We start from the raw sequence: 26,730 nt of genomic DNA, 5'->3' as shown, positions 1-26,730 counted from the left end.
GAGCTAAGATCATGCCATTGCACTCCAGCCTGGGTGACAAGAGCAAAACTCCGTCTCAAAAAAAAAATAAAATAAAATAAAATTAACATCACACACCAGGGCCTGTCAGCAGGTAGGGGCCAAGGGGAGGGAGAGCATTAGGACAAATACCTAATGCATGCAGGTCTTAAAACCTAGTTGATGGGTTGAGAGGTACAGCAAACCACAATGGCACATATATACCTATGCAACAAACCTGCACGTTCTGCACATGTATCCCAGAACTTAAAAAAAAAAGTTCACAGTGTGAAAGTTTCTACACACTGTTTTGCTCTTTCCAAGAGGGTGAGGTGTGCTAACAAAGCCTCAAATCCACCATCTTGGGGAAAAAAAATCCATTTTGTATTTTTAACTGGAAGCAGGCTTTTGTTGTCTGACTCTGAAGAATATTTAAAGTATGGGGATTTGTGACTGGTATGAGAAAAGGGTAGGATGTAATACTGGAAAAAGATATTTGTAGGCAAGTATGAAGCTGTGGCCTTCAAATAAGCATAGATAGCTACCTATTCTGCTTTTGTATAGAATGGCTTCATGAATTAGCTAGACTTTAAACCAATCTCTCTTTAACATGACTTGCTTTCTGGAGTACTTTCCTGAATTTTTTCATACTTCTAATAGCTGCTTTTGGGACTTCAAATTACATATTACATTTCCATGAGAGCACTGGCATATTTGCAATGTCGTTCACTTCCAACCACATAGGTATCTAGAGAAGGTACCTTACCAATTTAGTGGTATCTTTATTTTCTGTTTCTTTTAATCCATAGCTGAGGATCAAATGTTTCTTTTTCCTTTACCTCCCTGTTTCTATAAGAAAAGCTAAGCAAAAAAGTGATTATACCCTGAGACAGAAATCCAGAACTACAGCTGATTTGAATAACTGATGTCCTTTATTTTTATTTTTCCTCTTCCAACACACCACAGCCATTTTTGTCCCATGAAGTGGAAAGCAGGGAAAGGTGACTTTCATTTGAGGCTAATAAAACCAGACTACTGAAACTGCAACAGAAGAAGACACAAACTAAGATAAATCAACAGGTTCAGCCTGAAGACCTTAAAGTCAACTTCAACAATGTTGCAAAGGAAGTAAGTAATGCCTATCCTTGAATAGCTCCCTGGATGTTTCACTGGTTACCTCGAGGTACTACCTGTGGACAATTTGAGCTTATCCTAGATTAGGTGTCCAGAGTTAAAAGAAAGGTGGTAACATTTTGTTTGCTATCCAAGGCCACATAGTAGACTTTATGAGAAATGTGGTGACTTCTAAATATGGCAGAAGAGAGATATAAATAGAAGTTAATTGCTATAAAGACATTTCCCCAAAACAGAATGCTGCCTTTGCTTCCAAGCTGTGAAGCAGTGACTCATATTATTTTGGAAATTATAATTAATGATTAAGACAGAATAAAGAAAAGATAAAATCCAAACACTCCAAACTCACTGGGGGAAAAATCAACTCAATTTATCATTAAGAATTGGAGCTCAATCACACAGACACACTTTACATCTTGCATTTTTATGATTCATTATAAAGACTTCAATTGAACAGCAACAGCTCTATCATTTTGTTTAATGGAGATGATTCCTTACTCATTTCTCTTCCAAAAGAATTTTGTTTGCCTTTGTTTTCCAGCAGATACCATTTCTTCCGTGAAAAAGTCAAGCAGAAACATTGATGTAAGTCCCACTTATGGCACTTAGGAGTGATTTTAAACGTTTGCACTGCAATGTACTTGTAACTCAAGTGTTCTTTCCTGTAAGGAAACAGTGTTAATCAAAATATGTATTCACATCATTTCAGAGCACAAACACAAGTATCACTGGAGAAGCTGAGCCTGTTGATTATATAGGAGGAAAGGGGAAAAGTGATGGGAGAGGGATGAGGTGGGGAGGTGGAGGTTGGTGAGGGAGGGAGTAAAACAAAACTCACTATGGCAATAGTTCTTTTTAATTGGTAGTTTCTTCACAACCATATGCACAAGACAGAAGCCTCATAATTGTCTCCATAAACCACACGCTACATAGTTGTTTATTTTTTATATTTTCCAAAATACTTGACAAAGTGATTTATGTATAGAAGGTTGCTTGTATAGATATCATAAAAAGTCTTGGAAAACTGAAACTGGCAATGATTTCAGCTAGAGGCTAAAGCGAGAGTATATTTGGTAACATTAGTCCTAGATTGAGTTTATTTGTTAACATATTCTGAATAATTTTGGAATCCAAAGTTACTCACAATTGTGTCCCAGTTTTTATAAAGTGATCTCTATTTCCAATAATAAATCATCCACTGGAGTAAGTTTTTCTACCCATTGTCAAAACATGTCATGTTCACACCTACCTTCAAATTTCTAGTTATGTTATATTCACAGCCAGACCGGAATTTCTCTTATTCCTCTTCTCTCCATTTGTCTACATTCTCAACCAAAAGGAAGAAGCTGAAAAAAAATTAATGTAAGTAGAAAGTTTATTTGAGCCAAGCTTGAGGATTGTAACCTAGAAGCATAGATTCATGTTGCCCTGAATTTACACTCCAATTAACAACAGTTACAAGTGGATTTTTAAAACCAGAAATAAAGGGGGGCAGGGAGTGAGCTGAGACAAAGCTGCTTGTCATAAATTCTTTTTGGTTTACAGAGATAATATTGATTAGTGATTGGCTATACATTGTTAAGCTGCAGGATGTATGTTATAGTGTCTGCTGTGACATTATTAGGTTAATTTATAGCTGCTTGAGGCAATAACAAACAATTTGAAGTATAAACTCTTATCTCAAAATGGGAAATAGAGCATGATTGAGGTCTCATTTTAATGTCTCTCTGGGCCTGATAATTAAAGGACCTTGCATTCCTCAAGTAAAAGTTTCTTTCTTTTCTCAACATGTTTCTTAGACTTCAAGACTCAGACTACACTACATCACCAATACATTTTTTTCTAATATTCAACACTATCACTGGCTCACTGTGGCAGCCTCCTCTGACATGATAATCTGTACCACTCATTTTGTTCTTAGCAGCTACACTGATAAGCAGTGACCTCTTGCTTACCTCTCAGATACTGGGCATTGTCTACAGTGAACACAAACTAAGTGTCTGATTTAGGCTAAATATGTGCTTTGTTTGGCTTACACAGTGTTTGAAATTCAGCCAATATTTTTATTGAATTGGTAAACTTAATATTTACAAATCAATATTTCTTTCTTTTGAAAACCAGAAGATTTGACAAACGTGGGCTTTTATTCACACATGGTAGCAATTGGCTGGAACTAAGTGTAGCCACTCCTTTTAGACTGGGTATTTGCCCTCTTCCTGGCTTTCCTTGTTCATCTATAATACCTACTTAATTTCTGTATATATGAGTTTTCAACTTGTACTCTTAGACGTAAGACAATTACTTAAGCTGACTTCATAGGACTTATTTCCTCCAGCTTTACTGAGATGAAATTAACAAATAAAAATTGTATGTATTTAAGTTGTATAACCTTATTATCTGTAATATGTACACAATGTGAAATAATTACCAAAATGAAGACATATCCATCACCTCACAAAGTAATCGTTTGTTTTTATTTTTGTTTCTGTGGTGAGAGCACTTTGGATAGATTCCCTTAGCACATTTCAAGTATACAATACATTGTTAACTATAGTCACTATAATGTACATTAGATCCCCAGAACTTATAAACCTATAAATGAAAGTTTGTTCTCCAACAACACCTCTCCATTACTGCCACCCAACCAGTCCTTGGTTATCACCATTCTATTCTCTGTTTCTCTGAGTTCAACTTTTTTAAGTTTCTCATATAAGTGAGATCATGCAGTATTTGTCTTTCTATATCTGGCTTATTTCACTTAGCATGATGTCTTCTGGGCTCATCCATGTTGTTGCAAGTAGCAGGTTTTCCTTCCCTTTTAGGGTTGAATAATATTCCATTGTGCGTGTGTGTGTGTGTGTGTGTGTGTGTGTGTGTATTCATTTTTTTATCCATCCATCCATGGATACTTAAGTTGTTTCTTTTGACTGTTGTGAATAATGTTGCAATAAACACGGGAGGGCAGGTATATCTTTGAGATACTGAATTTATGTCTTTTAGATATACATCAAGAAGTGGAATGTGGGATTGATGGATCATATGGTAGTTCTATTTTTAATTTTTTGAAGAAGTTCAATACTGTTTTCCATGATGGATCTGATAGTTTACATTACCACTAACAATGCACAAAGGTTATCTTTTCTTCACATCCATGACAACATTTGCTGTCTTTTCATGTTTTGATAATACTCTTCCTAATAGGTGTGAGGTGATATCTCAGTGTGTATTTGATTTGTAGTTCTGTGATCAATAGTGATTTTGAGTATTTTTTCATATGCCTGTTGATAATTTTTATGTCTTCTTTTGAGAAATGTCTATACAAGCCCTTTGACTATTTTTAATACTATTATTTGCTTTTTGGTATTGAATTGTATGTTTCCCTTACCTGTTGTGGATATTAACTTATTATTGATTTTGGTTTTATAGTTTGCAAATATTTTGTCCTATTCTGTATGTCACTCTTTCATTTTTTTGATTCTTTCCTTTGCTGTGTAGAAATTTTTAGTTTGATGTCTTCTCACTTGTTTATTTTTGCAAAAATTTTATAATTTTGTGTCTCTCATTTAAGTCTTTAGTCCATCTTGAGTTGACTTTTGTATGTGGTGATAGACATGGGTCCAGTTTCATTCTGCTGCATAAAGTTATCCAGTTTTCCTACACCATTTATTGATGAGTATTACCTTTTCCCAATAGATATTCCTGATGGCTTTGTCAAAGATGAGTTGGCCTTAGGTATGTGGATTTATTTCTGCATTCTTTGTACTGTATTATTGGCCTGCAGGTCTATTTTTTTTTTTTTTTTTTTTTTTTTTTTTTTTTTTTTTTTTTTTTTTTAGACGGAGTCTTGCTCTGTCACCCAGGCTGGAGTGCAGTGGCCAGATTTCAGCTCACTGCAAGCTCCGCCTCCCGGGTTCCCGCCATTCTCCTGCCTCAGCCTCCCGAGTAGCTGGGACTACAGGCGCCACCACCTCGCCCGGCTAGTTTTTTGTATTTTTTAGTAGAGACGGGGTTTCACCGTGTTAACCAGGATGGTCTCGATCTCCTGACCTCGTGATCCGCCCGTCTCGGCCTCCCAAAGTGCTGGGATTACAGGCTTGAGCCACCGCGCCCGGCCTGCAGGTCTATTTTTATACCGTACTAGGTACCGGTAATGTATTTTGAAGTCAGATAGTGTGATGCCTTCAGCTTTATTCTTTTTGCTTAAGATTGTTTTGGTTATTCTGGTTCTTTCTTGGTTTCATATGAATTGTAGAATTATTTATTCTATGTCTTTGAAAATGACATTGGTACTTTGATAGGGATTGCATTAAATCTGTAGATAGCTTTGGGCAGTATAGTCATTTAAATATTAATTATTTCAATCCATGACCACGGTATGCCATTCCATTTCCTTTGTCCTCTTTAGTTACTTTCATCACTGTTTTGTAGATTTCCTTGTAGAGACCTGTAACCTCCTTGGTTAAATTGATTTCTTGGTAGTTTAAATTTTGGTATAAATTGTAAAAGGAATTGGAGTCTTAATTTATTTTGGCCATTGATTATTGGTGTATATAAATGCTACTAATTTTTGAATATTGATTTTGTATCCTGTAACTTTACTGAATTCATTTAGCTATTCTAAGGTGTTTTTTTGTGTGTGTGTGGAGTCTTCGGGTTTTCCTAATGTGGTATCTTGTCATCTGCAAGGAGGAAAAATTTGACTTCCTGCTTTTTAATTTGGATACTTTTTATTCATTTATTTATTTTTGCCTGAATACTCTGACTAGGACTACTACTATGTTGAATAGGAACAGTGAAAGTGGGAATCATTGTCTTCTTCTAGTTTTTAAAGAAACGACCTTCAGGTTTTCCCCGTTTATTATTATGTTAGCTGTGTGTTTGTCATGTATGGCTTTTATTGGTTTTTTTTTTTTTTTTTTTTTTTTTTTTTTTTCTTCAGAATGCCATAATCCTGAATGAGATTGTGATCCAATCCCATTAGGAATGTCTTTTTTATTTATTTATTAATTTATTTATTTATTTTTATTATACTTCAAGTTCTAGGGTACATGTGCATAACGTGCAGTTTTGTTACATATGTATACCTGGGCCATGTTGGTGTGCTGCACCCATCAACTCGTCAGCACCCATCAAGTCATCATTTATATCATGTATAACTCCCCAATGCAATCCCCCCCCCCATGATAGGCCCCAGTGTGTGATGTTCCCCTTCCCGAGTCCAAGTGATCTCATTGTTCAGTTCCCACCTATGAGTGAGAACATGCGGTGTTTGGTTTTCTCTTCTTGTGATAGTTTGCTAAGAATGATGGTCTCCAGCTGCATCCATGTCCCTACAAAGGACGCAAACTCATCCTTTTTTATGGCTGATAGTATTCCATGGTGTATATGTGCCACATTTTCTTAATCCAGTCTGTCACAGATGGACATTTGGGTTGATTCCAAGTCTTTGCTATTGTGAATAGTGCCGCAGTAAACATACGTGTGCATGTGTCTTTGTAGTAGAATAATTTATAATCCTTTGGGTATATACCCAGTAGTGGGATGGCTGGGTCATAAGGTACATCTAGTTCTAGATCCTTGAGGAATTGCCATACTGTTTTCCATCATGGTTGAACTAGTTTACAATCCCACCAACAGTGTAAAAGTGTTCCTATTTCTCCACATCCTCTCCAACAAATGTTGTTTCCTGATTTTTTAATGACTGCCATTCTAACTGGTGTGAGATGGTATCTCATTGTGGTTTTGATTTGCATTTCTCTGATGGCGAGTGATGATGAGCATTTTTTCATGTTTCTGTTGGCTGTATGAATGTCTTCTTTTGAGAAATGTCTGTTCATATCCTTGGCCCACTTTTTGATGGGGTTGTTTGTTTTTTTCTTGTATATTTGTTTGAGTTATTTGTAGATTCTGGATATTAGCCCTTTGTCAGATGAGTAGATTGCAAAAATTTTCTCCCACTCTGTAGGTTGCCTGTTCACTCTGATGGTAGTTTCTTTTGCTGTGCAGAAGCTCTTTAGTTTAATTAGATCCCATTTGTCAATTTTGGCTTTTGCTGCCATTGATTTTGGTGCTTTAGACATGAAGTCCTTGTCCATGCCTATGTCCTGAATGGTACTACCTAGATTTTCTTCTAGGGTTTTTACGGTATTAGGCCTAACATTTAAGTCTCTAATCCATCTTGAATTAATCTTCGTATAAGGAGTAAGGAAAGGATCCAGTTTCAGCTTTCTACTTATGGCTAGCCAATTTTCCCAGCACCATCTATTAAATAGGGAATCCTTTCCCCATTTCTTGTTTCTCTCAGGTTTGTCAAAGATCAGATGGCTGTAGATGTGTGGTATTATTTCTGAGGACTCTGTTCTATTCCATTGGTCTATATCTCTGTTTTGGTAGCAGTACCATGCTGTTTTGGTTACTGTAGCTTTGTAGTATACTTTGAAGTCAGGTCGCATGATGCCTCCAGCTTTGTCCTTTTGACTTAGGATTGTCTTGGCCATGTGGGCTCTTTTTTGGTTCCATATGAACTTTAAAGCCGTTTTTTCCAGTTCTGTGAAGAAACTCATTGGTAGCTTGATGGGGATGCCATTGAATCTATAAATGACCTCGGGCAGTATGGCCCTTTTCCTGATATTGAGTCTTCCTATCCATGAGCATGGTATGTTCTTCCATTTGTTTCTGTCCTCTTTTCTTTCACTGAGCAGAGGTTTGTAGTTCTCCTTGAAGAGGTCCTTGACATCCCTTGTTAGTTGAATTCCTGGGTATTTTATTCTCTTTGAAGCAATTGTGAATGGAAGTTCATTCCTGATTTGGCTCTCTGCTTGTCTGTTACTGGTGTATAAGAAAGCTTGTGATTTTTGCACATTAGTTTTGTATCCTGAGATTTTGCTGAAGTCGCTTATCAGCTTAAGGAGATTTTGGGCTGAGACGATGGGGTTTTCTAAATATACAATCATGTCATCTGCAAACAGGGACAATTTGACTTCTTCTTATCCAAACTGAACACCATTGATTTCTTTCTCTTGCCTGATTGCCGTAGCCAGAACTTCGAACACTATGTTGAATAGGAGTGGTGAGAGAGGGCATCCCTGTCTTGTTCCAGTTTTCAAAGGGAATTGTTCCAGTTTTTGCCCATTCAGTATGATATTGGCTGTGGGTTTGTCATAAATAGCTCTTATTATTTTGAGGTACGTTCCATCAATACCGAATTTATTGAGCGTTTTTAGCATGAATGGCTGTTGAATTTTGTCAAAGGCCTTTTGTGCAGCTATTGAAATAACCATGTGGATTTTGTCTTTGGTTCTGTTTATATGCTGGATTACGTTTATTGATTTGCGAATGTTGAACCAGCCTTGCATCCCAGGGATGAAGCCCACTTGATCATGGTGGATAAGCTTTTTGATGGCCTCCTGAATCCCGTTTGCCAGTATTTTACTGAGGATTTTTGCATCGATGTTCATCAGGGATATTGGTCTAATATTCTCTTTTTTGTGTGTGTCTCTGCCAGGCTTTGGTATCAGGATGATGTTGGCCTCATAAAATGATTTAGGGAGGATTCCCTCTTTTTCTATTGATTGGAATAGTTTCAGAAAGAATGGTACCAGCTCCTCCTTGTACCTCTGGTAGAATTCAGCTGTGAATCCATCTGGTCCTGGACTTTTTTTGGTGGGTAGGCTATTAATTGTTGCCTCAATTTCAGAGCCTGCTATTGGTCTATTCAGGGATTCAACTTCTTCCTGGTTTAGCCTTGGGAGAGTGTAAGTGTCCAGGAAATTATCCATTTCTTCTAGATTTTCTAGTTGATTTGCGTAGAGGCGTTTATAGTATTCTCTGATGGTAGTTTGTATTTCTGTGGGGTCAGTGGTGATATCCCCTTTATCATTTTTTATTACATCTATTTGATTCCTCTCTCTTTTCTTCTTTATTAGCCTTGCTAGCGGTCTGTCAATTTTGTTGATCTTTTCAAAAAACCAACTCCTGGATTCATTGATGTTTTGGAGGGTTTTTTGTGTCTCTATCTCTTTCAGTTCGGCTCTGATCTTAGTTATTTCTTGCCTTCTGCTAGCTTTTGAATGTGTTTGCTCTTGCCTCTCTAGTTCTTTTAATTGTGATGTTAGAGTGTCAATTTTAGATCTTTCCTGCTTTCTCTTGTGGGCATTTAGTGCTATAAATTTCCCTCTACACACTGCTTTAAATGTGTCCCAGAGATACTGGTATGTTGTATCTTTGTTCTCATTGGTTTCAAATAACATCTTTATTGCTGCCTTCATTTCGTTATGTACCCAGTAGTCGTTCAGGAGCAGGTTGTTCAGTCTCCATGTAGTTGAGCGGTTTTGATTGAGTTTCTTAGTCCTGAGTTCTAGTTTGATTGCACTGTGGTCTGAGAGAGAGTTTGTTATAATTTCTGTTCTTTTACATTTGCTGAGGAGTGCTTTACTTCCAATTATGTGGTCAATTTTGGAATAAGTGCGATGTGGTGCTGAGAAGAATGTATATTCTGTTGATTTGGGGTGGAGAGTTCTATAAATGTCTATTAGGTCCGCTTTGTGCAGAGATGAGTTCAATTCCTGGATATCCTTGTTAACTTTCTGTCTCGTTGATCTGTCTAATGTTGACAGCGGAGTGTTGAAGTCTCCCATTAATATTGTATGGGAGTCTAAGTCTCTTTGTAAGTCCCTAAGGACTTGCTTTATGAATCTGGGTGCTCCTGTATTGGGTGCATATATATTTAGGAGAGTTAGCTCTTCCTGTTGAATTGATCCCTTTACCATTATGTAATGGCCTTCTTTGTCTCTTTTGATCTTTGATGGTTTAACGTCTGTTTTATCAGAGACAAGGATTGCAACCCCTGCTTTTTTGTGTTCTCCATTTGCTTGGTAGATCTTCCTCCATCCCTTTATTTTGAGCCTATGTATGTCTCTGCATGTGAGATGGGTCTCCTGAATACAGCAGACTGATGGGTCTTGCCTCTTTATCCAGTTTGCCAGTCTGTGTTTTTTAATTGGAGCATTTAGTCCATTAACATTTAAGGTTAATATTGTTATGTGTGAACTTGATCCTGCCATTAGATATTAACTGGTTATTTTGCTCGTTAGTTGATGCAGTTTCTTCCTAGCCTCGATGGTCTTTACATTTTGGCATGTTTTTGCAATGGCTGGTACCGGTTGTTCCTTTCCATGTTTAGGGCTTCCTTCAGGGTCTCTTGTAAGGCAGGCCTGGTGGTGACAAAATCTCTAAGCATTTGCTTATCTGTAAAGGATTTTATTTCTCCTTCACTTATGAAACTTAGTTTGGCTGGATATGAAATTCTGGGTTGAAAATTATTTTCTTTAAGAATGTTGAATATTGGCCCCCACTCTCTTCTGGCTTGTAGAGTTTCTGCCGAGAGATCTGCTGTTAGTCTGATGGGCTCCCCTTTGTGGGTAACCCGACCTTTCTCTCTGGCTGCCCTTAAGATTTTTTCCTTCATTTCAACTTTGGTGAATCTGGCAATTATGTGTCTTGGAGTTGCTCTTCTGGAGGAGTATCTTTGTGGCGTTCTCTGTATTTCCTGAATTTGAATGTTGGCCTGCCCTACTAGGTTGGGGAAGTTCTCCTGGATGATTTCCTGAAGAGTGTTTTCCAACTTGGTTCCATTTTCCCCCTCACTTTCAGGCACCCCAATCAGGCGTAGATTTGGTCTTTTTACGTAATCCCATACTTCTTGCAGGCTTTGCTCATTTCTTTTTCTTCTTTTTTCTTTTGGTTTCTCTTCTCGCTTCATTTCATTCATTTGATCTTCAATCGCTGATACTCTTTCTTCCAGTTGATCGAGTCGGTTACTGAAGCTTGTGCATTTGTCACGTATTTCTCGTGTCATGGTTTTCATCTCTGTCATTTCGTTTATGATCTTCTCTGCATTAATTAGTCTAGCTGTCAATTCTTCCACTCTTTTTTCAAGATTTTTAGTTTCTTTGCGCTGGGTACCTAATTCCTCCTTTAGCTCTGATAAGTTTGATGGACTGAAGCCTTCTTCTCTCCTCTCGTCCAAGTCATTCTCTGACCAGCTTTGATCCGTTGCTGGCGATGGGCTGCGCTCCTTTGCAGGGGGAGATGCGCTCTTATTTTTTGAATTTCCAGCTTTTCTGCCCTGCTTCTTCCCCATCTTTGTGGTTTTATCTGTCTCTGGTCTTTGATGGTGGTGACGTACTGATGGGGTTTTGGTATAGGTGTCCTTCCTGTTTGATAGTTTTCCTTCTGTCAGTCAGAAGGACTGTCTGTTGGTCTGTTGGAGATTGCTTGAGGTCCACTCCAGACCCTGTTTGCCTGGGTATCAGCAGCAGAGGTTGCCGAAGATAGAATATTGCTGAACAGCGAGTGTACCTGTCTGATTCTTCCTTTGGAAGTTTCCTCTCAGGGGTGTACTCCACCCTGTGAGGTGTGGGGTGTCAGACTGCCCCTAGTGGGGGATTTCTCCCAGCTAGGCTACTCAGGGGTCAGGGACACACCTGAGCAGGCAGTCTGTCCGTTCTCAGATCTCAACCTCCGCGTTGGGAGATCCACGGCTCTCCCCAAAGCTGTCAGACAGAGTCGTTCGCGTCTGCACCGGCTCCTGCTACTTCCCCTGTTGGTCTTCAGCTGTGCGCTGTCCCCAGAGGTGGAGACTACAGAGATAGGCAGGCTTCCTTGAGCTGCTGTGAGCTCCACCCAGTTCGAGCTTCCCAGCGGCTTTGTTTACCTACTTAAGCCTCAGCAATGGCGGGCGCCCCTCCCCCAGCCTCGCTGCTGCCTTGCAGATAGATCGCGGCAGACTGCTGTGTTAGCAGTGAGGGAGGCTTCGTGGGCGTGGGACCCTCCCGGCCAGGTGTGGGATATATTCTGGTGTGCCTGTATGCTTACAGCGCAGTATTGGGGTGGGAGTTACCCGATTTTCCAGGTGTTGTGTGTCTCAGTTCCCCTGGCTAGGAAAACGGATCCCCTTCCCCCTTGCGCTTCCAGGTGAGGCGATGCCTCGCCCTTCTTCAGCTCTCGCTGGTCAGGCTGCAGCAGCTGACCAGCACCGATTGTCCGGCACTCCCTAGTGAGATGACCCCAGTACCTCAGTTGAAAATGCAGAAATCACCGGTCTTCTGTGTTGCTCGCGCTGGGAGTTGGAGACTGGAGCTGTTCCTATTCGGCCATCTTGCTCCTCAACATTCTTAAAGAAAAGAATTTTAAACCCAGAATTTCATATCCAGCCAAACTAAGTTTCATAAGTGAAGGAGAAATAAAATCCTTTACAGATAAGCAAATGCTTAGAGATTTTGTCACCACCACGCCTGCCTTACAAGAGACCCTGAAGGAAGCCCTAAACATGGAAAGGAACAACCCGTGACAGCCATTGCAAAAACATGCCAAAATGTAAAGACCATCGAGTCTAGGAAGGAACTGCATCAACTAAGGAACAAAATAACCAATTAATATAATAATAGCAGGATCAAGTTCACACATAACAATATTAACCTTAAATGTAAATGGACTAAATGCTCCAATTAAAAAACACAGACTGGCAAACTGGATAAAGAGTCAAGACCCATCAGTCTGCTGTATTCATGAGACACATCTCACATGCAGAGACATACATAGCCTCATAAAAAAGGGATGGAGGAAGATCTACCAAGCAAATGGAGAACAAAAAAAAGCAGGGGTTGCAATCCTAGTCTCTGATAAAACAGACTTTAAACCATCAAAGATCAAAAGAGACAAAGAAGGCCATTACATACTGGTAAAGAGATCAATTCAACAGGAAGAGCTAACTATCCTAAATATTTATGCACCCAATACAGGAGCACCCAGATTCATAAAGCAAGTCCTTAGAGACTTACAAAGAGACTTAGACTCCCATACAATAATAACGGGAGACTTCAACACTCCACTGTCAATATTAAACAGATCAACGAGACAGAAAGTTAACAAGGATATCCAGGAATTGAGCTCATCTCTGTACCAAGCGGACCGAATAGACATCTATAGAACTCTCCACCTGAAATCAACAGAATATACAAACTTTTCAGCACCACATCATACTTATTCCAAAATTGACCATATAATTGGAAGTAAAGCACTCCTTAGCAAATGTAAAAGAACAGAAATTATCACAAACTGTCTCTCAGACCACAGTGCAATCAAACTAGAACTCAGGACTAAGAAACTCAATCAAAACCGCTCAACTACATGGAGACTGAACAACCTGCTCCTGAACGACTACTGGGTACATAACGAAATGAAGGCAGCAATAAAGATGTTATTTGAAACCAATGAGAACAAAGATACAACATACCAGTATCTCTGGGACACATTTAAAGCAGTGTGTAGAGGGAAATTTATAGCACTAAATGCCCACAAGTGAAAGCAGGAAAGATCTAAAACTGACACTCTAACATCACAATTAAAAGAACTAGAGAAGCAAGAGCAAACACATTCAAAAGCTAGCAGAAGGCAAGAAATAACTAAGAGCAGAGCAGAACTGAAGGAGATAGAGACACAAAAAAGCCTCCAAAAAATCAATGAATCCAGGAGTTGGTTTCTTGAAAAGATCAAAAAAATTGACAGACCACTAGCAAGACTAAGAAAGAAGAAAAGAGAGAAGAATCAAATAGATGCAATAAAAAATGATAAAGGGGATATCATCACCGACCCCACAGAAATACAAACTACCATCAGAGAATACTATAAACACCTCTATGCAAATCAACTAGAAAATCTAGAAGAAATGGATAATTTCCTGGACACTTACACTCTCCCAAGACTAAACCAGGAAGAAGTTGAATCCCTGAATAGACCAATAGCAGGCTTTGAAATTGAGGCAATAATTAATAGCCTACCAACCAAAAGAAGTCTAGGACCAGATGGATTCACAGCTGAATTCTACCAGAGGTACAAGGAGGAGCTGGTACCATTCCTTCTGAAACTATTCCAATCAATGGAAAAAGAGGGAATCCTCCCTAACTCATTTTATGAGACCAACATCATCCTGATACCAAAGCCTGGCAGAGACACAACAAAAAAAGAATTTTAGACCAATATCCCTGATGAACATCGATGCAAAAATCCTCAATAAAATACTGGCAGACCGGATTCAGCAGCACATCAAAAAGCTTATCCACCATGATCAAGTGGGCTTCATCCCTGGGATGCAAGGCTAGTTCAACATTCGCAAATCAATAAACGTAATCCAGCATATAAACAGAACCAAAGACAAGAACCACATGATTATCTCAATAGATGCAGAAAAGGCCTTTGACAAAATTCAACAGCCCTTCATGCTAAAGACGATCAATAAATTCGGTATTGATGGAACGTACCTCAAAATAATAAGAGCTATTGATGACAAACCCACAGCCAATATCATACTGAATGAGCAAAAACTGGAAAAATTCCCTTTGAAAACTGGCACAAGACAGGGATGCCCTCTCTCACCACTCCTATTCAACATAGTGTTGGACGTTCTGGCTAGGGCAATCAGGCAAGAGAAAGAAATCAAGTGTATTCCGTTAGGAAAAGAAGAAGTCAAATTGTCCCTGTTTGCAGATGACATGATTGTATATTTAGAAAACCCCATCATCTCAGCCCAAAATCTCCTTAAGCTGATAAGCAACTTCAGCAAAGTCTCAGGTTACACAATTAATGTGCAAAAATCACAAGCTTTGTTTATTTTAAAATATTTTTTTTTCTTTGTCTTTGTTGGATTGGGTTGTTTTGAAAGCCTTGTCTTTGAGCCCTGAGGTTCTTGCTGCTGCTTGTTCAATTCTATTGCTCAGACTTCCCAGGATATTTTGCATTTCCATAAGTGTGTCCTTGATTTCTGGAAGTTGTGATTGTTTTTTATTCATGCTATCTATTTCACTGAAGATTTCTCCTCTCATATGTTGTATCAGTTTTTTTTTTATTTCATTAAATTGTACTTCACCTTTCTCTGATTGTTTCCTTGATTACCTTAATAATCAACCCTCTGAATTCTTTTGCTGATCAATAAGAGATTTAATCTTGGTTTGGATACATTACTTGTCAGGTAGTGTAATTTTTTGAGTGTTTTAAAGAATACTGTTTTGTCATATTACCAAAATTGCTTTTCTGGTTCTTTCTCATTTGTGTAGGCTATGTCGGAGGGAAGATCTGTGTCTCATGGGCTGCTGTTCAGATTCTTTTGTCCCACAGTGTTCCCCTTTCATGTAGTCCTCTCCCCCCTTTCATATTAATGTGGCTCCCTGAGAACTGAACTGTAGTGACTGTTATTTCTCTTCTGAATGTTGCCACTTAGTGGGGCTACCAGTTTCTGGGCTGGTACTGGGAAGTGTCTGCACAGAGTCCTGTGATGTGAACTCGCTTCCAGTTTTTCAGCCATGGATAGCAGCCCTTGCTTTCTTGGACATGGCAGGGGAGTGAAGTGGACTCTGTGAGGGTCCTTCATTGTATTACCATTGTTTATTGAACCAGTTTTATGCTGGTTGGCCTCCTTCCAGGAAGTGGCACTTTTAAGAGAGCATCAGCTTTCGTAGTATAGGGAGGATCAGGCAGTGCATAGGGCCCAAGAACTACCAGGAGATTATGACTTTTGTCTTCAGCTACCAGGGTAGGTAGAGAAAGACCATCAGGTAAGATGGATTAGGCATGTCTGAGCTCAGATTCTTGGTCAGGGCTTGCCGAAGTTGCTGTGGGAGATAGCAGTGTGGTTCCAAGGTCAATGGAGTTATGTTTCCAGGAAGATTATGGCTGCCTTTTCTGTGTCATGAAAATCACCAGGGAAGTGGGAGAAAGCCAGAAGATACAGGCCCCACCCAGATCCCATGCAACCCAAAAGACCAGTCTCACTCCCACCATGTCACCCCAAACAGCACTGAATTTGTTTCTGGGTGGTGTGGGAGCCGAGTTGAGAACTTGCTCAGGCTACCAGCCTCCTGGCTGAGAAAGCAAGCAGGGATTTCAGATTTCATGCCTGAATTAGTCCATTTTTATGTTGCTGATAAAGACATACTGAAGATTGGATATTCATTTTATTTTATTTTATTTTATTTTGTTTTATTTTATTTTATTTTATTTTATTTTATTTCATTTTATTTTATTTTAAGTTCTGGGATACAAGTGCAGAACATGTAGGTTTGTTACATAGGTATACATGTGCCATTATTGTTTGTTGCACCCATCAACCTGTCACCAAGGTTTTAAGCCCCACATGCATTAGCTATTTGTCTTAATGCTTTTGACCTCCCTTCAGCCTGCCACCCACTGAATGGCCCGTGTGTGTGCTTTTTCCCTCCCTGTTTCCATGTGATCTCATTGTTCAGCTCCCACTTATGAATGAGAACATGCAGTGTTTGGTTTTCTGTTACTGTATTAATTTGCTGAGGATGATGGCTTCCAGCTTCATTCATGTTTCTGCTTACGTGGTGGATTACATTTGTTGATTTGCATATGTTGAACTAGCCTTGCCTCCCAAGGATTAAACCAACTTGAACATGGTGGATATGCTTTTGGATGTGCTGATGGATTCGATTTGCCAGTATTTCATTGAGGATTTTCACATCAATTTTCATCGGGAAAATGGGACCAAAGTTTCCTGTTACTGTTGTGTCTCTGTCAGGTTTCTGGTATCAGGAGGATGCTGGCCTTATAAAATGAGTTATGAGACTATATGGGACTCCTTTTCAATTGTTTGGAATAGTTTCAGAAAGAATGATACCAGTTCCTCTTTGTACCTCTGGTAGAATTTCTCTGTGAATTCATCTGGTCCTGGGCTTTTTTTGGTTGGTGGGTGATTAATTATTGTCTCGATTTCAGAACTTGTTATTGGTCTATTCAGATATTTGACTTCTTCCTGGTTTAGTCTTAGGAGGGTGTATGTTTCCAGGAATTTATCCATTTTTTTTCTATATTTTCTGGTTTATTTCCATAGAGGTGTTTATAGTATTCTCTGATGGTAATTTGTATTTCTGTGGGATCACTGGTGATATCCGCTTTACCATTTTTTATTGTGTCCATTTGATTCTTTTCTCCTTTCTCCTTTATAAGTCTAGTTAGTGGTCTATCTATTTTGCTTTTTTTTTTCCCCAAAAACAAACAGCTCCTGGATTTGTTAACATTTTGGAAGATTTTTCATGTCTCTATCGCCTTCAGTTCTGCTCTCATCTTAGTTATTTCTTGTCTTCTGCTAGCTGTTGAATTTTTTTTCTCATATTTTTCTAGCTTTTAATTGTGATGTTAAGGTGCTGATTTGAAGTCTTTCTAGCTTTCTGATGTGGGCATTTAGTGCTATAAATTTCCCTCATAAGACTACTTTAGCTGTGTCCCAGAGATTCTGGTATGTTATATTTTTGTTCTCATTAATTTCAAAGAACTTCTTGATTTTTGCCTTAATTGTATTATTTACCCAGTAATTGTTCAGGAACAGGTTGTTAAATTTCCATGTAATTTTGTGGTTTTGAGTGAGTTTCTTAATCTTCAGATTTAATTTGATTGCACGGTGATTTGAGAGACTGTTATAATTTCAGTTCTTTGCATTTGCTGAGGAGTGTTTTACTTTCCATTATGTGGCTGATATTAGAATACGTGACATGTGGCAATGAGAAGAATGTATATTCTATTGATTTAGGGTAGATAGTTCTTTAGATGTCTATTAGGTCCACTTAATTCAGAGCTGAATTTAAATCCTGAATATCCTTGTTAATTTTCCATCTCATTGATCTGTCTAATATTGACAGTGGGGTGTTAGAGTCTCCCACTACTGTTGTGTGGGAATCTAAGTCTCTTTGTAGGTCTCTAAGAACTTTTCAAAAATGAATCTGGGTGCCCCTGTATTCGATGTATATACATTTACAATAGTTAGCTCTTCTTGTTGGATTGATCCCTTTACCATTATGTAATGTCCTTCTTTGTTATCTTTGTTGGTTTAAAGTCTCTTTTGTCATAGACTAGGATTGCAATCCCTGCTTTTTTTTTTTTTTTTTTTTATTATACTAAAAGTTCTAGGGTACATGTGCATAACGTGCAGGTTTGTTACATATGTATACTTATGCCATGTTGGTGTGCTGCACCCATCAACTCGTCAGCACCCATCAATTCATCATTTATATCATGTATAACACCCCAGTGCAATCCCTCCCTCCTCCCCCCTCCCCATGATAGGCCCCAGTGTGTGATGTTCCCCTTCCCGAGTCCAAGTGATCTCATTGTTCAGTTCCCGCCTATGAGTGAGAACATGCAGTGTTTGGTTTTCTCTTCTTGTGATAGTTTGCTAAGAATGATGGTTTCCAGCTGCATCCATGTCCCTACAAAGGATGCAAACTTATCCTTTTTTATGGCTGCATAGTATTCCATGGTGTATATGTGCCACATTTTCTTTTTCTTTTTTTTTTTTTTATTATACTTTAAGTTCTAGGGTACATGTGCATAACGTGCAGGTTTGTTACATATGTATACTTATGCCATGTTGGTGTGCTGCACCCATCAACTCGTCGGCACCCATCAATTCATCATTTATATCATGTATAACTCCCCAATGCAATCCCTCACTCCTCCCCCCTCCCCCCTCCCCATGATAGGCCCAAGTGCGTGATGTTCACCTTCCCGAGTCCAAGTGATCTCATTGTTCAGTTCCCACCTATGAGTGAGAACACGTGGTGTTTGGTTTTCTGTTCTTGTGATAGTTTGCTAAGAATGATGGTTTCCAGCTGCATCCATGACCCTACAAAGGACGCAAACTCATCCTTTTTTATGGCTGCATAGTATTCCATGGTGTATATGTGCCACATTTTCTTAATCCAGTCTGTCACAGATGGACATTTGGGTTGATTCCAAGTCTTTGCTATTGTGAATAGTGCCGCAATAAACATACGTGTACATGTGTCTTTGTAGTAGAATAATTTATAATCCTTTGGGTATATACCCAGTAGTGGGATGGCTGGGTCATATGGTACATCTAGTTCTGGATCCTTGAGGAATTGCCATACTGTTTTCCATAATGGTTGAAATAGTTTACAATCCCACCAACAGTGTAAAAGTGTTCCTATTTCTCCACATCCTCTCCAACACCTGTTGTTTCCTGACTTCTTAATGATTGCCATTCTAACTGGTGTGAGATGGTATCTCATTGTGGTTTTGATTTGCATTACTCTGATGGCGAGTGATTATGAGCATTTTATCATGTGTCTGTTGGCTGTATGAATGTCTTCTTTTGAGAAATGTCTGTTCATATCCTTTGCCCACTTTTTAATGGGGTTGTTTGCTTTTTTCTTGTATATTTGTTTGAGTTTTTTGTAGATTCTGGATATTAGCCCTTTGTCAGATGAGTACGTTGCAAAAATTTTCTCCCATTCTGTAGGTTGCCTGTTCACTCTGATGGTAGTTTCTTTTGCTGTGCAGAAGCCCTTTAATTTAATTAGATCCCATTTGTCAATTTTGGCTTTTGCTGCCGTTGCTTTTGGTGTTTTAGACATAAAGTCCTTGCCCATGCCTATGTCCTGAATGGTACTACCTAGATTCTCTTCTAGGGTTTTTATGGTATTAGGTCTAACATTTAAGTCTCTAATCCATCTTGAATTAATCTTTGTATAAGGGGTAAGGAAAGGATCCAGATTCAGCTTTCTACTTATGGCTAGCCAACTTTCCCAGCACCATTTATTAAATAGGGAACTAAAAGAGGACACAAACAAATGGAAGAACATACCATGCTCATGGATAGGAAGAATCAATATCGTGAAAATGGCCATACTCCCCAAGGTTATTTATAGATTCAATGACATCCCCATCAAGCTACCAATGAGTTTCTTCACAGAATTGGAAAAAACTGCTTTAAAGTTCATATGGAACTAAAAAAGAGCCCGCATTGGCAAGACAATCCTAAGTCAAAAGGACAAAGCTGGAGGCGTCACGCTACCTGACTTCAAACTATACTACAAGTCTACAGAAACCAAAACAGCATGGTACTGGTACCAAAACAGAGATATAGACCAATGGAACAGAACAGAGTCCTCAGAAATAATACCGCACATCTACAGCCATCTGATCTTTGACAAACCTGAGAGAAACAAGAAATGTGCCACATTTTCTTAATCCAGTCTGTCACAGATGGACATTTGGGTTGATTCCAAGTCTTTGCTATTGTGAATAGTGCCGCAATAAACATACGTGTGCATGTGTCTTTGTAGTAGACTAATTTATAATCCTTTGGGTATATACCCAGTAGTGGGATGGCTGGGTCATATGGTACACCTAGTTCTGGATCCTTGAGGAATTGCCATACTGTTTTCCATAATGGTTGAACTAGTTTACAATCCCACCAACAGTGTAAAAGTGTTCCTATTTCTCCACATCCTCTCCAACTCCTGTTGTTTCCTGACTTCTTAATGATTGCCATTCTAACTGGTGTGAGATGGTATCTCATTGTGGTTTTGATTTGCATTTCTCTGATGGCGAGTGATGATGAGCATTTTTTCATGTGTCTGTTGGCTGTATGAATGTCTTCTTTTGAGAAATGTCTGTTCATATCCTTTGCCCACTTTTTAATGGGGTTGTTTGCTTTTTTCTTGTATATTTGTTTGGTTTTTTTGTAGATTCTGGATATTAGCCCTTTGTCAGATGAGTACGTTGCAAAAATTTTCTCCCATTCTGTAGGTTGCCTGTTCACTCTGATGGTAGTTTCTTTTGCTGTGCAGAAGCCCTTTAATTTAATTAGATCCCATTTGTCAATTTTGGCTTTTGCTGCCGTTGCTTTTGGTGTTTTAGACATGAAGTCCTTGCCCATGCCTATGTCCTGAATGGTACTACCTAGATTTTCTTCTAGGGTTTTTATGGTATTAGGTCTAACATTTAAGTCTCTAATCCATCTTGAATTAATCTTCGTATAAGGGGTAAGGAAAGGATCCAGTTTCAGCTTTCTACTTATGGCTAGCCAATTTTCCCAGCGCCATTTATTAAGTAGGGAATCTTTCCCCATTTCTTGTTTCTCTCAGGTTTGTCAAAGATCAGATTGTTGTAGAAGTGTCGTATTATTTCTGAGGACTCTGTTCTGTTCCATTGGTCTATATCTCTGTTTTGGTACCAGTACCATGCTGTTTTGGTTACTGTAGGCTTGTAGTATAGTTTGAAGTCAGGTAGCGTGACGCCTCCAGCTTTGCCCTTTTGACTTAGGATTGTCTTGGCAATGCGGGCTCTCTTTTGGTTCCATATGAACTTTAAAGCAGTTTTTTCCAATTCTGTGAAGAAACTCATTGGTAGCTTGATGGGGATGGCATTGAATCTATAAATAACCTTGGGCAGTATGGCCATTTTCACGATATTGATTCTTCCTATCCATGAGCATGGTATGTTCTTCCATTTGTTTGTGTCCTCTTTAATTTCACTGAGCAGTGTTTTGTAGTTCTCCTTGAAGAGGTCCTTTACATCCCTTGTAAGCTGGATTCCTAGGTATTTTATTCTCTTTGAAGCAATTGTGAATGGAAGTTCATTCCTGATTTGGCTCTCTGCTTGTCTGTTACTGGTGTATAAGAATGCTTGTGATTTTTGCACATTAATTTTGTATCCTGAGACTTTCCTGAACTTGCTTATCAGCTTAAGGTGATTTTGGGTTGAGACAATGGGGTTTTCTAAATATACAATCATGTCATCTGCAAACAGGGACAATTTGACTTTTTCTTTTCCTAACTGGATACCCTTTATTTCTTTTTCTTGCCTGATTGCCCTAGCCAGAACTTCCAACACTATGTTGAATAGGAGTGGTGAGAGAGGGCATCCCTGTCTTGTGCCAGTTTTCAAAGGGAATTTTTCCAGTTTTTGCCCATTCAGTATGATATTAGCTGTGGGTTTGTCATCAATAGCTCTTATTATTTTGAGGTACGTTCCATCAATACCGAATTTATTGAGCGTTTTTAGCATGAAGGGCTGTTGAATTTTGTCAAAACCCTTTTCTGCATCTATTGAGATAATCATGTGGTTCTTGTCTTTGGTTCTGTTTATATGCTGGATTATGTTTATTGATTTGCGAATGTTGAACCAGCCTTGCATCCCAGGGATGAAGCCCACTTGATCATGGTGGATAAGCTTTTTGATGTGCTGCTGAATCCGGTCTGCCAGTATTTTATTGAGAATTTTTGCATCGATATTCATCAGGGATATTGATCTAAGATTCTCTTTTTTTTGTTGTGTCTCTGCCAGGCTTTGATATCAGGATGATGATGGCCTCATAAAATGAGTTAGGGAGGATTCCCTCTTTTTCTATTGATTGGAATAGTTTCAGAAGGAATGGTACCAGCTCCTCCTTGTACCTCTGGTAGAATTCAGCTATGAATCCATCTGGTCCTGGACTTTTCTTGGTGGGTAGGCTATTAATTGTTGCCTCAATTTCAGAGCCTGCTATTGGGCTATTCAGGAATTCCACTTCTTCCTGGTTTGCTCTTGGGAGAGTGTAAGTGTCCAGGAAATTATCCATGTCTTCTAGATTTTCTAGTTGATTTGCGTAAAGGCGTTTATAGCATTCTCTGATGGTAGTTTGTATTTCTGTGGGGTCGGTGGTGATATCCTCTTTATTATTTTTTGTTCCGTCTATTTGATTCCTCTCTCTTTTCTTCTTTATTAGTCTTCCTAGCGGTCTGTCAATTTTGTTGATCTTTTCAAAAAACCAACTCCTGGATTCATTGATTTTTTGGAGGGTTTTTTGTGTCTCTATCTCCTTCAGTTCTGCTCTGATCTTAGTTATTTCTTGTCTTCTGCTAGCTTTTGAATGTGTTTGCTCTTGCCTCTCTAGTTCTTTTAATTGTGATGTTAGAGTGTCATTTTTAGACCTTTCCTGCTTTCTCTTGTGGGCATTTAGTGCTATAAATTTCCCTCTACACACTGCTTTAAATGTGTCCCAGAGATTCTGGTATGTTGTATCTTTCTTCTAATTGGTTTCAAAGAACATCTTTATTTCTGCTTTCATTTCGTTATGTACCCAGTAGTCATTCAGGAGCAGGTTGTTCAGTTTCCATGTAGTTGAGCGGTTTTGATTGAGTTTCTTAGTCCTGAGTTCTAGTTTGATTGCACTGTGGTCTGAGAAACAGTTTGTTATAATTTCTGTTCTTTTACATTTGCTGAGGAGTGCTTTACTTCCAATTATGTGGTCAATTTTTGAATAAGTGCGATGTGGTGCTGAGAGGAATGTATATTCTGTTGATTTGTGGTGGAGAGTTCTATAGATGTCTATTAGGTCCGCTTGGTGCAGAGATGAGTTCAATTCCTGGATATCCTTGTTAACTTTCTGTCTCGTTGATCTGTCTAATGTTGACAGTGGAGTGTTGAAGTCTCCCATTATTATTGTATCGGAGTCTAAGTCTCTTTGTAAGTCTCTAAGGACTTGCTTTATGAATCTGGGTGCTCCTGTATTGGGTGCATATATATTTAGGAGGGTTAGCTCTTCCTGTTAAATTGATCCCTTTACCATTATGTAATGTCCTTCTTTGTCTCTTTTGATCTTTGATGGTTTAAAGTCTGTTTTATCAGAGACTAGGATTGCAACCCCTGCTTTTTTTTGTTCTCCATTTGTTTGGTAGATCTTCCTCCATCCCTTTATTTTGAGCCTATGTATGTCTCTGCATGTGAGATGGGTCTCCTGAATACAGCAGACTGATGGGTCTTAACTCTTTATCCAGTTTGCCAGTCTGGGTCTTTTAATTGGAGCATTTAGTCCATTAACATTTAAGGTTAATATTGTTATGTGTGAACTTGATCCTGTCATTATGATATTAACTGGTTATTTTGCTCTTTAGTTGATGCAGTTTCTTCCTAGCCTCGATGGTCTTTACATTTTGGCATGTTTTTGCAATGGCTGGTACCAGTTGTTCCTTTCCATGTTTAGGGCTTCCTTCAGGGTCTCTTGTAAGGCAGGCCTGGTGGTGACAAAATCTCTAAGCATTTGCTTATCTGTAAAGGATTTTATTTCTCCTTCACTGATGAAACTTAGTTTGTCTGGATATGAAATTCTGGGTTTAAAATTCTTTTCTTTAAGAACGTTGAATATTGGCCCCCACTCTCTTCTGGCTTGTAGGGTTTCTGCTGAGAGATCTGCTGTTAGTCTGATGGGCTTCCCTTTGTGGGTAACCCGACCTTTCTCTCTGGCTGCCCTTAAGATTTTTTCCTTCATTTCAACTTTGGTGAATCTGGCAATTATGTGTCTTGGAGTTGCTCCTCTGGAGGAGTATCTTTTTGGCGTTCTCTGTATTTCCTGAATTTGAATGTTGGCCTGCCCTACTATGTTGGGGAAGTTCTCCTGGATGATATCCTGAAGAGTGTTTTCCAACTTGGTTCCATTTTCCCCCTCACTTTCAGGCACCCCAATCAGACGTAGATTTGGTCTTTTTACATAATCCCATACTTCTTGCTGGCTTTGTTCATTTCTTTTTCTTCTTTTTTCTTTTTGTATCTCTTCTCGCTTCATTTCATTCATTTGATCCTCAATCGCTGATACTCTTTCTTCCAGTTGATCGAGTCGGTTACTGAAGCTTGTGCATTTGTCACGTATTTCTCGTGTCATGGTTTTCATCTCTGTCATTTCGTTTATGATCTTCTCTGCATTAATTAGTCTAGCTGTCAATTCTTCCACTCTTTTTTCAAGATTTTTAGTTTCTTTGCGCTGGGTACGTAATTCCTCCTTTAGCTCTGATAAGTTTGATGGACTGAAGCCTTCTTCTCTCATCTCGTCAAAGTCATTCTCTGACCAGCTTTGATCTGTTGCTGGCGATGGGCTGCGCTCCTTTGCAGGGGGAGATGCGCTCTTATATTTTGAATTTCCAGCTTTTCTGCCCTGCTTCTTCCCCATCTTTGTGGTTTTATCTGTCTCTGGTCTTTGATGATGGTGATGTACTGATGGGGTTTTGGTATAGGTGTCCTTCCTGTTTGATAGTTTTCCTTCTGACAGTCAGAAGGACTGTCTGTTGGTCTTTTGGAGATTGCTTGAGGTCCACTCCAGACCCTGTTTGCCTGGGTATCAGCAGCAGAGGCTGCCGAAGATAGAATATTGTTGAACAGCGAGTGTACCTGTCTGATTCTTCCTTTGGAAGTTTCCTCTCAGGGGTGTACTCCACCCTGTGAGGTGTGGGGTGTCAGACTGCCCCTAGTGGGGGATTTCTCCCAGCTAGGCTACTCAGGGGTCAGGGACCCACCTGAGCAGGCAGTCTGTCCGTTCTCAGATCTCAACCTCCGTGTTGGGAGATCCACGGCTCTCCCCAAAGCTGTCAAACAGAGTCATTCGCGTCTGCACCGGCCCCCGCTGCTTCCCCTGTTGGTCTTCAGCTGTGTGCTGTCCCCAGAGGTGGAGACTACAGAGACAGGCGGCTTCCTTGAGCTGCTGTGAACTCCACCCAGTTCGAGCTTCCCAGCGGCTTTGTTTACCTACTTAAGCCTTAGCAATGGCGGGCGCCCCTCCCCCAGCCTCGCTGCTGCCTTGCGGATAGATCGCTGCAGACTGCTGTGTTAGCGGTGAGGGAGGCTCCGTGGGTGTGGGACCCTCCCAGCCAGGTGTGGGATATATTCTCCTGGTGTGCCTGTCTGCTTAAAGTGCAGTATTGGGGTGGGAGTTACCCGATTTTCCAGGTGTTGTGTGTCTCACTTCCCCTGGCTAGGAAAACGGATTCCCTTCCCCCTTGGCTTTCAGTTGAGGCGATGCCTCGCCCTGCTTCAGCTCTCGCTTGTCAGGCTGCAGCAGCTGACCAGCACCGATTGTCTGGCACTCGCTAGTGAGATGACCCCAGTAGCTCAGTTGAAAATGCAGAAATCACCGGTCTTCTGTTTCGCTCGCGCTGGGAGTTGGAGACTGGAGCTGTTCCTATTCAGCCATCTTGCTCCGCCCCTCGCAATCCCTGCTTCTTTTTGCTTTCCATTTGCTTGGTAAATTTTCCTCCATCCCTTCATTTTGAGCCTATGTGTGTGTTTGCAAGTGAGATTGGTCTCCTGAGTAAGCACACTAGTGGGTCTTAAGTCTTTATCCAATTTTCCAGTCTGTGTCTTTTAATTGGGGCATTTGGACAATTTCCCTTTAAGGTTAATATTGTTATGTGTGAATTTTATCCTGTAATCTTGATGCTATTTGGTTATTTTGAACAGTAGTTGATGCAATTTCTTTATAGTGTCATTGGTCTTTACATTTTGGTGTGTTTTTGCAGTGGCTGTCATCATTTTTTCCTTTCCATGTTTATTTCTTCCTTCAGGAGCTCTTGCAAGACAGGCCTGGTGGTAACAAAGTTTCTCAACATTTGCTTGTCTGGAAAGGACTTTATTTCTTCTTCCCTTATGAAGTTTAGTTTGGCTGGATATAAAATTCTGAATTGAAAATTCTTTGTTTTAAGAATGTTAAATATTGGCCCCCATTGTCTTCTGGCTTATAAGGTTTCTGCTGAGAGGTCTACTGTTAGTCCGATTGGCTTCTCTTTGTAGGTGACCTGGCTTTTCTCTCTAGTTGCGCTTAACATTTTTTTTTCTTCATTTCAACCTTAGATAATCTGATCATTATGTGTCTTGGGGTTGATCTTCTCGTGGAGTATCTTAGTGGTGTTTTCTTTAATTCTTGAATTTGCATGTTGGCCTGGCTCGCTAGCTTGGGGAATTTCTCCTGGACAATAT

The 26,730-nt window shown here is 39.5% G+C and overlaps 1 long non-coding RNA gene across 1 annotated transcript in view; it reads left to right on the top strand.

Moving 5' to 3' along the window:
* The window catches only part of LOC115898791, a 427,626-nt gene that overhangs the window by 319,754 nt on the left and 81,142 nt on the right, over positions 1-26,730 (top strand). The window lies entirely within an intron of this gene.

This window comes from Rhinopithecus roxellana, chromosome 7, assembly GCF_007565055.1.
Source record: "Rhinopithecus roxellana isolate Shanxi Qingling chromosome 7, ASM756505v1, whole genome shotgun sequence".
Classification (NCBI taxonomy): domain Eukaryota; kingdom Metazoa; phylum Chordata; class Mammalia; order Primates; family Cercopithecidae; genus Rhinopithecus; species Rhinopithecus roxellana.
The sequence above is the reverse complement of the archived record's forward strand: the minus strand, read 5'-3'. Positions and strand labels throughout refer to the sequence as shown.